We start from the raw sequence: 15569 nt of genomic DNA on the forward strand, positions 1-15569 counted from the left end.
TCCGTCGCCCTGACTCCGCCCATGTATACACATATACTCTGTCCAATCCTTTTGTCAAAAATTTAGTATGTTCTAGTTTCATATCTAAAGTCAAACTTCTTCAACTCTGACCAAATTTATAAAAAAAATATATTAAAACTCCAATACCAAATAAATAATACCATATTTCACGGTGGATGTGTCATTCGGTGTTCTAGACGCGTACACTTTTTCTATAATTTTTTTCGCGGTGGATGTATTTCATTAAGAGAGTAACTTTTTTCTATAATTTCGATCTAAATTAGAGGCGGACGTTTAGCTTAGCACAAAATCAAAATAACTTGCACTTCAAAATAGATATAGTTTTGTTATCGGTTGGTGTGCCAACGTACTCCATATATTGTCGTTGGCCCAAGCTCGCTCGATCTGTCTCTGTGTCGCTCCCGCCGTGAGTGCAGATATATGTGTGACATCAACCAATAATGTGACCAACCAAATTAAGCAACCGGCTGGTGACCCTAACCAAAGGCCATCTTATCTTCTTCCATGGTACAAAACCTATATAGTACTAGATTATATATGTTCTCTATTAAACTTTGACAACTTTCACACACACACACACACACATCTACCCCTAGCTCAGTCGTCCATTATTGAGGCTCTGCACCACACATGCCTACCCGTTGCAAGTTGCCTTTTGTATGTATTCCTGGTTGATTGCAGGTAGCCTGTGTACACTACACATATCTTTCTTGTCGCCGGCTAGGAGATCCAGGGTGCCCTTAAAATACACTGAAGTTTGCTTGTAGTATGTAGGGTTTGAGAATCTCCTCACTTGTATATGTATATATGCACGTGATTCTTTTAATTAGTTTCTCCCCACCGGACGACTAGAATTATTATATGCATTCCTGTCCTCGTAATGCAAGCCAAACATTACTGGGCCACTTGTCGCACATGTGCCTCTCTATTTAACCAGATCTAAGGGCATGTACAGCGCGTCTGTATACCCCGTCGATTTGTCGCCAGTTTTGCAAAAAAAAAAAAACCCCGCATGCCCAGCGACGACCCGTGCGTCGTCTCACCAGACGATGGGGAGGTCCCGTTCTCCCAGGCCCATTCGACGCGAGCCGCCGCCGCTGTACAGTTCGTCGTCCCAAATCTCCGCCGCCGCCGGATCCCGCGCGGAGAGAGCGCGCGTGGGAGATTTGCCCGCCAAATCTAGGTTCCTCCACCATATAGCCTCTGCTCTCTTCCCCAATCTCCCACTCTTCCAGTCTCCAACTTCCCTCGCCAGATTTTCGCCGGAGTTTGGAGCTCAGATATGTCGACGACGGCTGCAGGTAGGAAGAAGAATGGAGGCACACCGTCGGGCTCGGATCCAGCGGCGGCAGCCCCAGGCCGTACCCTAGGTCGCGGTGGCGGGTCAGCGGCGATGGCTGTCCCCTTCGATCGTGGTGGCGGGTTGCCGCGCTCTCTCGGTCGTGCTGTCGGTTTACCACCGCCGCCTCGCTCTCTCGGCCTCGGTGGCGGGCCAGCATCGCCAGCAATCCGTCCACCCACCATGGATGGTTTCAACGGAGGTGGCTTCCCCAATTTTTCAGGTGGATTCCCGTTCCCTTCACCTCTGGATGGATCTTGCGGAGGTGGCTTCTCCATATCTTCATCTTTGTTGGATGCGGCCGGCGGTGAAGCCTCTTCTCCTGGATCATGGTTAGTAGACGCAGTATGTTTGTGACTACTCTGGATATCTTTGTAGTTGTTCATGGTTCTGGCATATTGGTAACTGAAAGAATGAAGTATTCTGCCCAGCTAAATATCTGTGCTGCAACTCTTAGGGATGCAGTAAATACTTGTGATATTGCTTAATATTTTATAATCAAAAGAAAACTATAAATTTCCAGTACAATATTTTCATATGCTGGACAAATGAACATTCCCAAGGTTAGTGTTACTTTCCATGGGATTTAGAGCACTACAACATTAGTATAAGTTTCCATACCAGAGTGCTACCACTACTCAACTTGGTTCAACTCTTCATCCCCTTTGATTTATGCAAAAAAAAAAATTCTAGTTCTAGTTGAAACAATATCTAGGACAATTTCCCACTGATAATCATAACAATGTCTTGATGAGTTAAAAATAGGGGTTCAATGCATAACAGCACATAAGTACACGTTTCCTCGCAAAAAAAGAATATAAGTACACGTGATCTAGGAACAGTTCACTAAAAATGTTCCAGCATTATATTATCATCTTAGAATATTGCAGTTCGAAATGTATAGGCAAGTAGTATTTATCTCTGTACTTATCTTATTTATCATCAGTGGAACATAGGGATCAGAATGCTAAGCTGTCTATTAACTAGCACCCTTGTTCTCTAATTTAGGGTGTATGTTATAATATTGTCACTTGTGTAACAGCTTGTGGTTTTCTACAGGAACAATGGTGGTTTCATGAGCTACTTCAGTAATTAGCCACATAATTCTCATTTGGTTGGGGCAATAAATAAGGTACACAACAATGATGGTAGTTCACCACCCGAAGTGGAAGTCTTATTGGGGAATGAGCATGAGAATGAGAATGAGAATCAGAATGTAATAGCTGAGAAGAGGACTGAGAAGAGGATCATGTGGAATGTGGATGAGGATGTTAGACTGATGAGCGCTTGGATAGAACATTCAACCGACTCAACCTGTGGAGCGGATAAGGGTGGTGGCCAATATTGGGGTGAGGTTGTCGAAACGTACAACAAGACTACCCCTCCACTTCGAAGAAGAAGTGCGAAGCAATGCAAGGATAGATGGCACAAGATTAACAAGTTGACAGACCTCTTTGAATGTGCTTACGTAAAGGCTCGTAGAGTATTTACAAGTGGATATTCAAATGAACAGTGGATTGCTGCAGCACACAAGTTCTATTTGAATGACAACAAAGATAACAAAGATGTTGTTGGACCCTTTATGCTGACGGAGGTTTGGAAAATTTGTCGAGATGTGCCAAAGTGGAAAACATACAATTAAAACCTGAAGAATGCACGCAAAAGGAAATCATTTCACCTGGAAGGAGACTCTGAGGAAAATGAGGACACTTGTGATGAGACGCCAAAGCGACCAATGGGTCAGAAGGCAGCTAAAATGGCAGCTCTAGTAGCTAAAAATGGCAAGGGCTCCAGCAGTAGTGATGATGGTCACTCAAAGGAGTCTCCTATTGAGCTAGATAAATTTGATAGGTATAGCAAATTCCAGGAGACAAACAATGAGAAGCGCATGAAGCTATTGGACAGACAGGAGAAGATAGCTTCTGATAAGCTAGAGGCCACAAGAATTGCTCAACTGACAGCACAAGATTACAAAGAAGGAAAGAAGCTTGAGAAAGAGACAAAGATGATGGAGACTTATAACAACCTCACCTCACAAGATACAAGTTCAATGTCTGATGAGGAAAAGGCGCAGCGAGTTAGTATGATGAAGAAGCTTGAGAAGGCCCTTTTCCCGGAAACTGATTGATCAGGTAATTGTGGTGCTTGGCCAAAATAGTATTAAGATTCACTGTATTTTGAACTTCTGTTTTGAATACTATGGTGTACTATTTTTTGAATGAATGTTGCCCAGTTCTGTCTATGGTAGATGAACCTGAAATTTTGATGAATGGTTCTTAGTTCCTATTCCTGAATGGCTATGGTGTCCTTTTTTCTGTGTGTTTACTGAATATTACACATTCTTCTTGCAGCTACCATCAAGATGCCATCAGGATGCTAGCTTATGCAACCTCGGCTGATCAACTTGACGAGGTCTTGAAGATAGCCGCAAGCACTTGTTTGGAGATTTTGGGAAAATTCGTTGAAGGTGTGATTGAAACATTTGGTGACGAATATCTACGGCCTCCAAGAATCGATGAACTTGAACAAATCTTACAAGAAAATGAGTCTCGTGGTTTTCCTGGATGCATGGGAAGCATCGATTGCATGCATTGGGCATGGAAGAATTGTCCGAAAGGTTGGGCGGGACAATTCACAAGTGGTAAACAAGGAGTTCCTACTATGATCCTTGAAGCAGTGTCATCAAAGAATCTTCGTATATGACATGCTTTCTTTGGTACCCCTGGGTCTTAGAACGACATAAACGTTCTAAACAAGTCACCACTGTGCATTCAAGCAATAAAAGGGGAATCTTCTACGGTGCACTATACTGTAAATGGAAATCAATATGACATGGGTTACTATCTTGCTGATAAAATATATCCGGAATGGGCAGTATTCGTGAAGACAGTTAGTGCCCCTCAATCGGTGGAAGACAAATTATTTTCATTGAGGCAAGAAAGTGTGAGGAAAGATGTCGAGTGTGCATTTGGTGTTCTGCAATCACGCTTTAATATTGTTAATCGACCATCACGGTTATGGAAACAAGCGGACGTTATCAACATAATGCAAGCTTGTGTTATCCTACACAATATGATAGTGGAAGATGAGAAGGGAGCAATTAGGGATGTCTTGGATTTGAATGAGAATCCAAGTGCGACGATAGCGATCCCACCTGAAGTGCATACAAATGAGAACCCTAATCCAAGCTTTGCGGAGGCACTCCGTAGAAATTCGGCTATCAAAGCTCGGCCAACACATAGGCAACTCAAGAAGGATCTAATCAAGCACATATGACAACGCTATGGAAACAAAGAAAATTAGACAAAAAGCAGTGTAACTATATATAATATAATTATTATTTTTATGATTCCTAAAAATTATTGTAATCATGTTTCTATTATTTATGCTTGATATTATTCAATCAAATAGCCACACAATGGTATACACAATTGCATTTGTAGTTGATCTTAAGCTCCATGCAAAACATTAAACAACTTACAGACGGTCTCTCTGTCTGTGGGTTGTATGAGCTGTCTGTACATCTATCTGTATGCTGAGTTCGAGATTCTTCAGACTGCTCGGCTAGCCGTCTGTGGGCTGTACATACCCTAATCTACTAGTACATCTATTTTGTGCAAAGCATGCTAAATGTGCCTACACGCTCCTTCTTCTTTTTTCAGTGTTCACTCCAATAATATTCGATCGGCGGCGTGCATAAGCGTGCCCCCGCAGCATTCATTCTTATTGTACGGTTCGGTGCAAACTGATGCTCCTCTTGCAAGAATCTTGTACTCCTATGTATTACGATGAAGGTTCATTTGTCTGTACTTTAACAAAAAAGCTAAGACTTCGATCATTTGTCTGTACACGTTTTCACTACTGCAGAAGGGATGTGTGCGTGTAATGATAAGGTGAGTGTGCGTGCGTGTATTTGTGAGCGTTTGTTTCGGAACCATATTTCTCAAAAGAGAAAGAAAACTGAATTTGTGTGTAATCATAATGCTTTTTTTTTGCGAGAACACTGAAAATGTGGTATGTGCCCAACGAGAAACACAGAAATTTCTCCCGTATGGCAAACGTTGTACAATGGTGGTGGTCCACGAAAATGCTCATCTCCATCGAAAGAGAGAGAGATGTAGCTGCCTCGCGCAAGTGGACAGGTAGTCCGATCCGTAAATCGTTGTATCTTTCTGTTTGTAGGCATGCGTGCATGGCATGCCGTCTGGGGGGCGCTCGAGAGTCTACCGGTCGTTCATCTCGGGCTGCTGAATTTTTTTTCTCTCATCTTGATCTCGATTACTCCCTCCATTCTAAATTATAATCCATTTTATTATCTTAACATCAAATTTAAACACTCGTATTATTTAAAAAATATATAGAAACTTAACTAAATTTATATTATTTTTGAAGAATTTTTATTAATAATAATAGTTTGCATAATTTTTTAAATAAGATGAATGGCCAAATTAGAATAAAAAAATCAAGCAAATTATAATTTAAAGTGGGTTCCATATGTGCATGTGCATGGAGATCGAGCACCGGCGATTGGTGCCGGTGCAGCTAGCACCCTAGCAGGGCGTCTCCGTCCATGGGATGGGACGGACAGCTTTTTTTTTTGAGAATATAGGACAGACAGCTTTTGCATTGCTCGCTTTCTTCTTTGATGCAATAGTACTAGTACGTTTTTTTTTTCTGCTTTGGCAGTCCAATAATACCTCACTACGATATTGACAGTGTTTCCGTCTCTAGACATGGATTACCTACCACTTTATACCAGGATCGAGGATAGCTGATCCTGCCTGCCTAACTGTAACTGAGCAGACTACGGAACGACAATAACGGACGATCTTAGATTTGTCTCGCAATATGTTTCCATGATCTTATATGTAACATTATAATGGCATTGTACTCTAATTAATAGTAGAAAAATAGTGCTCAAAGTCGTTGCATCGTGAAAACCGAATGATGGGAGCAAGAGGACGACGTACAGCACTAGCAGCGACGCTCCACCTGCCACAGCCCCCACACAGCTGATTTCAGTTTCTCTGATTTCCACCACGTGCTGCCTATAGCTCGAGGGGAATCTAGCTCGTCACATAAACTGGGACATCATTTGCTGGTCCCAAATTATTAATTATTTTGATATTTTAGGGGCATAATTTTTTTGTATGTATAACGGAGGGATCCAAACATCTTTTTATTATTTTTTTCAGTTCGTTTGCCGAAAATTAAACATGCTAAACGTTCCTGTCTACAAGTGCGCCTCCCCATCTAGATTCCCAGGGTGTACTATGCGGATACTTTTTATATTCTTCACCATTTCTTTGGGACTGCCGACTGCACCTGGAGACGGCCACACAAAGTTTTTTTTTTTTTGAAAACACAATTGATGGATACACCTCATCAACATGCTAATACAGCGTCCGTACTAGTTATTAATGTTTCTTGTGCGAGAATCATGTGCCATCACCTCGGAGGCGGCGGGAAGGCGAGTGCGGCAGCGCCGCCGACGAGTACGAGGCAGCGCCGCCGACTTGGCGCGCAGCAGAGCACCACCATCCGGCGCCTGTGGGGGATTCCGAGCTAGCGTGCTCATTCCCAGCCCTCGGTGGTCATGCCACGACCGCGCCAGCCATTCCGATCCGTCCTGCAGTTGCATAGATTGGGGGCTAGCGGCTCACCTCTTTTTTAGCGACCATGTCTAAGCACGTTTTTCATTAAGAAAAAAAGAAGAGTTTTCAAGTACAAGAGGAGCATCGCGGTAATGAGCTCCACCGCAACACGAAAAAAAAAGTTTAGACTATTACATTTGGAATATCTAGCGACCTAGAAACGACTGCCAACGGAAACATTCTCTGTAAACAAATAAAACCAGTTCTAGCCCAAGCACTTCCTTCTTCTAGCACTTGTGCGACCATCTCATGAACCGAAGCAGCTTTTCGTTGGAAAATTCGATCATTCCTTGCTCTCCACAATAACAGGAAGTCAGAACAACTAAGGTGTCAAAGGCCTTCCTGTCTTCGCGCCGGATTTGTTTCCGTGACTGCTGCCACCATTTTACAAACTCATCTTGAGCTGGTTGAGGAGCGAGTCTGTTTAGATTCCATCTGCGCAGCAGGGTCGACCAAACTTCTCTTGCAAATACACAACCTATCAAGATATGAGAGATCGTCTCGGGAAGTTGCAAACAGGCCGAGCAAGAGTCATCAACCTGAAGATTGTGTCGCTTTCTTCTCTCGGCTGTCCAACATCGATCATGTAAAACCAGCCAAATAAAGAATTTACATCGCCCTGGTGCCTTGGTTTTCATGAGCAGCTTCGCTCCCTGGATGGCATGTTGACCAATAAAAAAGGCCTGGTATGCCGAGGCAGTGGTAAATTGGTGATTAGCCGTCCATTTCCAAAGGAAATGGTCCTCTACCTGATCATACAAGGTTTGGTTTTGCACCAAATTCCAAACCTGCAGATATTCGATGAGCACTTGGACTGTGAGTGCTCCTGTGATGTCACGTACCCATGCTCTGTTTAGCAATCCTTGCGCAACCGTGCGGTGATTGCGAGCCGCAGGGCGGACTGCATTCCAGAGCGCTGGAGCAGTCTCTGCAATAGAGCGACCCTGAATCCACCAATCTGTCCAAAAGAGAGTGCGCAGCCCGTTTCTGACTTGTACCAAAGTGGAAGCATGAAACATGGCTTGAACCAATTTTTCAGGACGCTCAGGCAATAGTGACCAGCGCGATTGGGATGGGTGCGTTGATGCCAAAGCCAGCGCATGCGGAGGGCAAACCCTTGCAGCTGCAGATCAGGCAGCCCCAGACCACCAAGCTCGGTTGGACGAACCACTTTCGGCCATGACAGGGCACAGTGACCACCAGACACCGTTTCCATGCCTCTCCAAAGGAAGGCACGACGACGCTTGTTGATGCATTTTATCACCCATGGCGAAATAGAGATGGCTATAGCAGTGTGAACCGGCACCGCTGACACTTTGACCTTCACAAGTACTGCACGACCAGCCTTTGTCATTAGCCCCGCTTTCCAAGTTGGCAGCCCAGCCACAACCCTGTCGGCCAAAGGTTGGAGATCACTCTTCTTCAGTTTGTGAACAGAAAGAGGGATACCCAAGTATCGGATAGGGAAAGCCTGCAAGGAGCCCGGTAGGAATTTTAGCAACTCGGCTGTCTCAGCTAGACCACATTGGATTGGAGTGATGGCACATTTATTGGGGTTGATACGTAGTCCTGACGCCTGAGCAAAGATCTCAAGGATGGTGACAGTGGCGGCAAGGTCCTTTTCATTGGGAGAAGAGAAAAGGATCACATCATCTGCATAAAGGAAAATGCGTTCCTGGATGCAAGAGGCTCCCAAAGATCCTAGCACCTCCTTTCTTTCAGCGAGACGGAAGAGCCCATTTAGGGGTTCCCTAGCTAACACAAACAGCAGCGGGGAGAGGGGGTCACCCTGACGCAGACCCCTCATGTGACATATGCGCTGACCCAGGTTTCCATTGAGAATTATTTTCGTACTTGCAGTGGAGAGGATTAGAGATATCCAGTTTATCCATCTCCTTGAGAAGCCCATGTGCTTGAGAATTGCCAGAAGGAAGCGCCAATCGACCGAGTCGAATGCCTTTGCAATATCAACTTTAAAGAGAGCACAAGGTATTTTCTTCCGGTGCAAAAGTGATGCAGTTAGCTGCACAGCTTTGAAATTCTCGTGTATAAGTCGACCGGTGATAAACGCGCTCTGGTTCAGGCGCACCAAACTGCCCATATGACGTGATAACCGTCTTGCTAGAGCTTTCGTAAACAGCTTTGCAAAGCTGTGAATTAAACTGATTGGCCTGAAGTCATGTAAGGTAGTTGCACCCTCTTTCTTCTTGAGTAGCACCATGAAGGCCTGATTTACTAAGCATCATTCATTCAGTCCCTCCCTCGTCGGCCGTCGCCGCCGGCCGGGGTGCTCGGCCGGGCAATGTGTTCATCGCCTGAGTTGGGCAATCAGGAACAACCAGGACTTGTCCAGGATGAAACAGCTTTCCCGGATTAGCCCGAACACACACATCTGGATTCAGTAGTAAACTAGTGAACACATCTGTAAGCCGGCGAGCGCGCGGCAGCCACGCCGGCGACGGCCACGGTGTCGGCGCGCTCATACAGAGAAGCCAGGAACTCCGTCTCCTCGTCCGCGTCCGGCGACGACGAGGACGAGGCGTGTGCCGCCGAATTCACGTGCACCAGAGCACCACCGCCGGGAAGATTCTAGAACCTTCCGTTTGCTCGGGAGACGGCACCGGATGCCCCGGACGGTGCGCGCGGTATGATGACCAGGAAAAGGGGGCTCCGTGCCTAGAAATTAAATCGCCCGTACAAGTGTGATCTGACGGCTAAGAATCATCCAGCCCCCCCCCCCCCCCCCCCCCCCCCCCCCCCCCCGCGGCGTTCCGGCCGCTCCATGCGAGGAACCGTCTCCTCCGCCCCGCTGGGGGTCTCCGGTAGGTCGGACAGCGGCGTCCGAGCTCATCCTAGACCGGCCGAAGGATATGGGCAGCGCGTGACGAGTCTTGACGGAGGCGGCCGCCGCCGCCGCGGCGCGCGGCGCGTGTGGGATAGATGTTCCTGGCCGCCGTCGGAGAGGATCCTCGAGAGCCGCCTGCAACCTGCGCCACGCTCGCCGGAGCTCCGCTCGTCGCCAAGCGCAGGAGGGACGGCGGCGGTCGAGGGATCGGAGGAAGAAGAAAATAGTGTCCTTTTGCATTTCCTCGAGCCAGTTGCGGGATGATCGAAGGTAACCTCAACTGTCATTTGCAACCGGCAAGGAATTGCCCCTCATGTTAAAGATCCGGAAGACAAGAGATCGGAGAAGGAAGACCTGTAATGTAAGCCGGCGAGCGCGGCAGCCACACGCCGGCGACTGCCGCGGAGGCGTCACACGCATACAGGAAGCCAGGAACTCCGGCGACGAACAAGGAGGAGGAGTGCGCCGCCGATTTCACTTGCACCAGAGCACGACCGCCGCGAAGGTTCTAGAAGCTTCCGTTTCGCTGCGGTGGCCGGGTGGGTCACTCGAAGGAGAAAGACAAGGGTGTGCTCTGTGCTGTGCTCCCCAACCCCAAGGGCCTAAACTATCATGGGCGCTAATATCAGCCGTGCAATTGCGATCGGACGGCTGGTAACCACCCAGGGGTGGACGGTATTTCATTTACCGTCCACCACCGGGTCGCGACGCCTCCGGAGCGCCGCCGCGTTCCGGCTGCTCCATGCTTGGAACGGTCTCGGTTCCATCCCGGACCGGCCGGAGGGGATCACGTGCGGCGGCGGCGCGTCGTAGGAGACCGAGCGCGCTAGGGGCAGCGCGCGGCGGCGTCGAGCCCCGACGGAGGCGGCGCCTGTGGCCTGTGGGGGGTGTTCCTGACCGTGCTCGCCGACAGGGGTCCCGCCAGCCATTCTTCCCTTCCGGCGGCTGGAGAGAGATTGGAGAGCCTCCTCCTCACCTCGCCCTCTCAACATGCATCATGCTCACTCATCATGTTCCTGACGATGAGGACGGACGGGGATCGTCGTCCCGTCCGACTCCGACCTGCTGGAGGACTCCCGGCGAGTGGCACTCTACTTCTCAAGTCTCAGAAAAGTGAGGGCACTGTCATGTCATTACAATCAGCAATTAAAACGCAAAATAAGTTATGGTTTCCATCCTGGAAAATAACAATTACTTGCTACTATACTACACTGCAAACCATTCTAATGGCAATGCTCCAGGAGAAGCCAGAGCTGAAATTATGAGGCTTACAATTTTATCTGTTGGGATGATGGGAGACCCATGTCATCCGATGCTTATTTCAACAGAAGAGGAGAAGCCATGTACAAGTTGCTGCCTAATTGCTTCCTTTTCCTCTTCCTCAACTGGGAATCTCCATCTGTTCCTCGACAGAGACTGAGCGTCGTCCATGGCATCACACTTATCGCATGGCTTTTGATCAAGCAAGCAGATCCTCTTCAAGCCCATGGCTCGCTCCATAACAAGCCTTATGTATTTCACCAGCTTCTCATCAACCGGTGGTGCTTCAAGTCAGGTGATGCTTGATCCCAAGACACATTGACCTTCTTAGAGCCGTCCTCCCTTCTGCCTCTTTCGCATGGATGCCGAGATAGCTTCATGAAACAGAATATGGTTAGCACTCCATCGAACCATTCATCAAGCTTCTTATGGTATCCTAAATATATTAATATAGTGACGATAAGTAGCAGAACTTTTTGTGGTAAAGTGCGTGGCTTTTGAAGCAGTGACTATTTTTAGTAGGAACTTAATCAAAATAACAGAAGATTATGTACCATAAGATAGAAGTCAGTCAAGGACGGTGCTGCTTCAAGGACAAACATAGTCCAGTTTAGGTCACAATCATAGAAAATATTGTAGAGATAAATTTCTCTCAGGTTACTGAATATAGGGGAGAGATGTTTGGGGCCTTCTGGTTCAATCCAAATCTGCAGTGAATAAAAAAACTTTTTTAAAAAAAAATGCATAAAGCAATGCGTATGAGTATGTGTTAAAAGATAAAGAAATCAAGACATAATAAAAGACATTATTGTGGAAACCTTTGCAGGAAAAGGCAACATACCAATTGATTGTAGAAATTCAGGTATAAAGGCTGATAAACTTGTGGTGTTGGCTAAGCAGTGGCTCAATGTGAATGGAGTCTGCCAATGCAGTGCAGTGAGACGAAGGGCTACATTGTCAAGTTGAGGCACGTTGCCAAAAACCAGTGGGGGGGTTTCCACCAATCCAGTTAGCGCAGAGCAGCCTCCTAAGATTTGGAACCTGGATCAGGTCAACCCTTGCGTACCCACAGGTGATTACCTCAAGGGCAAGGAGAGCCGAGTGTGGCGCATCTATTGTGAGGATAGCATCCTCGCCGGTGACGGGGTTGATTACAGCATCACAGTAGGACAAGGAAAGGAGCTCTAGCTTGTTGCAGGTGTTGAGGAGATTGTGGACGTCAGTCTCTCCAAATGTGATGTTCTGCAGAGTGAGCCTGGTGAGCCATTTGAATGCAGCAGCGAATGAGTAAAAGAAGGACATGAGACGCTCTCCAAACAACAGACACTGCTCATATTCTGGATGGCCAACATCTGTCCAGATTGTGAAGTCAAGGCGGTTGGTCTTGCCACTCTCCGTGACATTGGCAACAGCACGGCCGATGGACTGCAGGTAAGGTTCTGTCAGGTAGAAGCTGAGCTCCAGGTGCTTGATGGTTGGGTCGTTGGCGGGAGATGACGGCAGCAGCAGACTCCTGACGGCCACCGTGTAGGCGGTCATGACCTGGTCCACTGACCAGTGGTCCCCCTTTTTCCTGCCACGCGGCAAGAAGTGCGCCGCGTGTATGAGCAGGCGAGAGAGCGAGCGAGGGAGGTGCGCCCACCGCCTGGAGAGCGTGCTAGATTGGATCGCTGTATGCAGATCAAGGCGTTCGAGGATGTCGAGCAGGATGTGATCAGGGAGCGCGCTGATCGTATCTTCATCCTGGTTCTGCTAAACAAACCATTAGCAAGAATGACATCAGAATACAATTGTAGCATCGTTTCAGAGAGACAAGGAGAGGGTTCTGCACGAGGCTTGGGGACTAATGTATTCAGCTCTGACATCGGCGTGTGCTTTCATGTACAGTCAACCGAAGTGTCGTGGTGTGCAAACTCATATCCGGGTGGCGGAATGCACCCGCATAATCCTAAGTACAGGATGTGCTATGGGGCAGTCAAGGAGTGCTCGATCTAGAGGTGGAAGAACGCGATGAACACAGCAGGTTTAGAGTGGTTCGGGCCGCCGGAGCGTAATACCCTACGTCCATTGTGTGTTGTATTGCTTGTACTCTCAAGAGGTTGAGAGCAGGGTTGTCCGGTGTGAAACCGAGCTTGTGTTGTCAGAGTCTTCGAGTCTCTGTGTGAATCTGTGTTCTAGCGGGCGTGCTCTCCTTTTTATATGTCCAAGGGAAGCACGTACACTGAGCGGGGCCCCGACAGGTGGGCCCGGTGATGTATTATAAACTACACTTTGACATTCAATGTCTCAGATCCGGAGATCTTGTCGTCGGCTTTCGTGCGTAGCTTCTGACCAGGGATGGTCTTGAGCTGTCCTGTCGGAGTAGAGTCTAGCCTCTGGAGCCGTGCGTCGAGGTCATGATGAAGCGCCGAACTACTGACTCAGTCCGCTGTAGCAGCGTGCACTGTTGCTCCAGTTAGTAGCTGGTCATCATGACTCGTTGCCCATCCGCGCGTCGCTGAGTCTTTAATGCTTGCCTTGGTAACTGACGAGCCGCCTTGGAAACAGGCGGGCTTACCGTGTTGTCATGTCACGCCTGTCCAACCCGTGAGTGGGTATCCGATGCCCTGCTCTGGCAGCGCACGCCCCAACCACCAGCATTTAATGTGGCAGGAGGGCTGGCGATCCACAGTGTGGACTGACAAAAGCTGCCCCGTGCCCAGTTGCAGCAGAGCACGCCTCAACCGCTCGCACTTAATGCGGGTGGGTGAGGGAGCTTCCAGCGGAAGGCTTACGCCCACGCCCGCGTCTGCGTGACATGTGGCGGCTCCGGACCCCTCCCGAGCAGCTAGCTGAGCCGAGAGCTCACGGGGGTCCGGATAGGCACGTGGAGATCCCGGACCCACCTGCGGGGGTCCGGGTCCGCGGCCACAGGTGCTGAGTATTTCCACCTCTGGGACACGTGGTGACACCGGACCCGTCCCCGAGCGTGAAGCGAGTCCGGGACCGTTGGTCCGGTGAGATAGAGCCGAACCCCAGGGGTCTGGCTGCTCAGCTCCTTAGGGCGTAGTTACGGATAACTACGCGAGTCTTGTCACAGTAGGAGTGAGTACCCCAGCTACAGGGTACCACACGAAGTTTCAGTTTCAAACTTTCAATAGTAGCAAACAACTGAAGTATGTTGGCAATCGAAGGGGGAAACTAATAAGAGTCTTAGGACGGGAGAACAACAGGGAGAGGAAGGGGGGCTTACAGGCACAGACTGCGTGGACGCAGATGTGTGGGAGGGGGCACGGAGATCAATCAGATCATCCAGACGAGACAAATTTATCATCGCCATCGATCGCCCTCCTTATTGTCTGATAGGTTGCCGGCCCGTGCATAAGTGCATAACAGGTGTTAGTAAAGCAGAGGCAGCAGGGTATGTAGGCATGCGCATGGATTCAGAGGAACTGACGCAACCTGGTCGGCGAGGCACCGCAGGATGTGGCCGGGTCGGGGAAGGTCGCCGTCGGCGGCTTGAAGAACAAAATCCCTCCCTCGCCTGCGGGATTGGCGTCCATCGAGGAAAGAGCGAGCGGCGTTGATCCGGACTCGTTCTTGGTTGGCTTCTCCTCCGAGACGTACATTTGGGTGGGCGCGGCAGGCCGGCAGCCACGTCGGCGGCGGCTGCGGAGGCACGTACAGGAACTCCGCCTCCTCGTTCGCGTCCGCCTGTCCACCGCCGACGAGTACGAGACGGGCGCCGCCTAGCAGAGCACCACCATCCGCCGCCACGAAGGTTCCAGAAGCTTCCGTTTGCTCGGTGCGGTGGGCGGTGGCCGGTGGGACACCACAGGAAGGAGAAAAGTGCGCTCCCTAAACTATCCTGGGCGCTAATATCAGCCGTGCAGTTACGATCTGACGGCTGAGAGCCACCCCGTCCACCCCCGGGGTCGCCCGCGCCGCCGCGTTCCGGCCGCTCCATGCGGGGAACCGCCTGCTGGAAGACTCCAGTAGGTCCTAGAGTACTCGCTGCCCGTGTGGCGTCGTCGCGATGAGCGGCCGAGCCCACCATCCCTGGCCGGGCGGAGGGATATCTTCTCGCCGTGCGGTGGCGGTGGTGGCGCGTCGCAGGAGGCTGGGACCTGTTCGGTGGTTCTCGATAGATCGGAGAGGAACGAAGGCCGCAGAGCGCTGATGCCGTAGACCGCGCGTCCGTGTCTGTGCTCCTCGGCTAGAGGAGCAGAAGCGCGCGTCGAGTCGGACGCATCGGCGGCGGCCGTGGCGCGGAACGCGTGCGGGATGGTCTGAGCTAGCGTGCTCAACCATGGCGACAGAATCATCGATGGAGGCGGAGCAAGCTTTTCTTGCATCACCAACCCACAACGAAATCTAAGACGACGTGATTGGCCGTTGGCGTAAAGTTCCTCACCTCGGAGGTGACGCCACAGGGAGACGAGGAGGATGGCCCGCAAGCCGGCAACTGTGG

Source organism: Panicum virgatum, chromosome 3K, assembly GCF_016808335.1.
Source record: "Panicum virgatum strain AP13 chromosome 3K, P.virgatum_v5, whole genome shotgun sequence".
Classification (NCBI taxonomy): Eukaryota; Viridiplantae; Streptophyta; class Magnoliopsida; order Poales; family Poaceae; genus Panicum; species Panicum virgatum.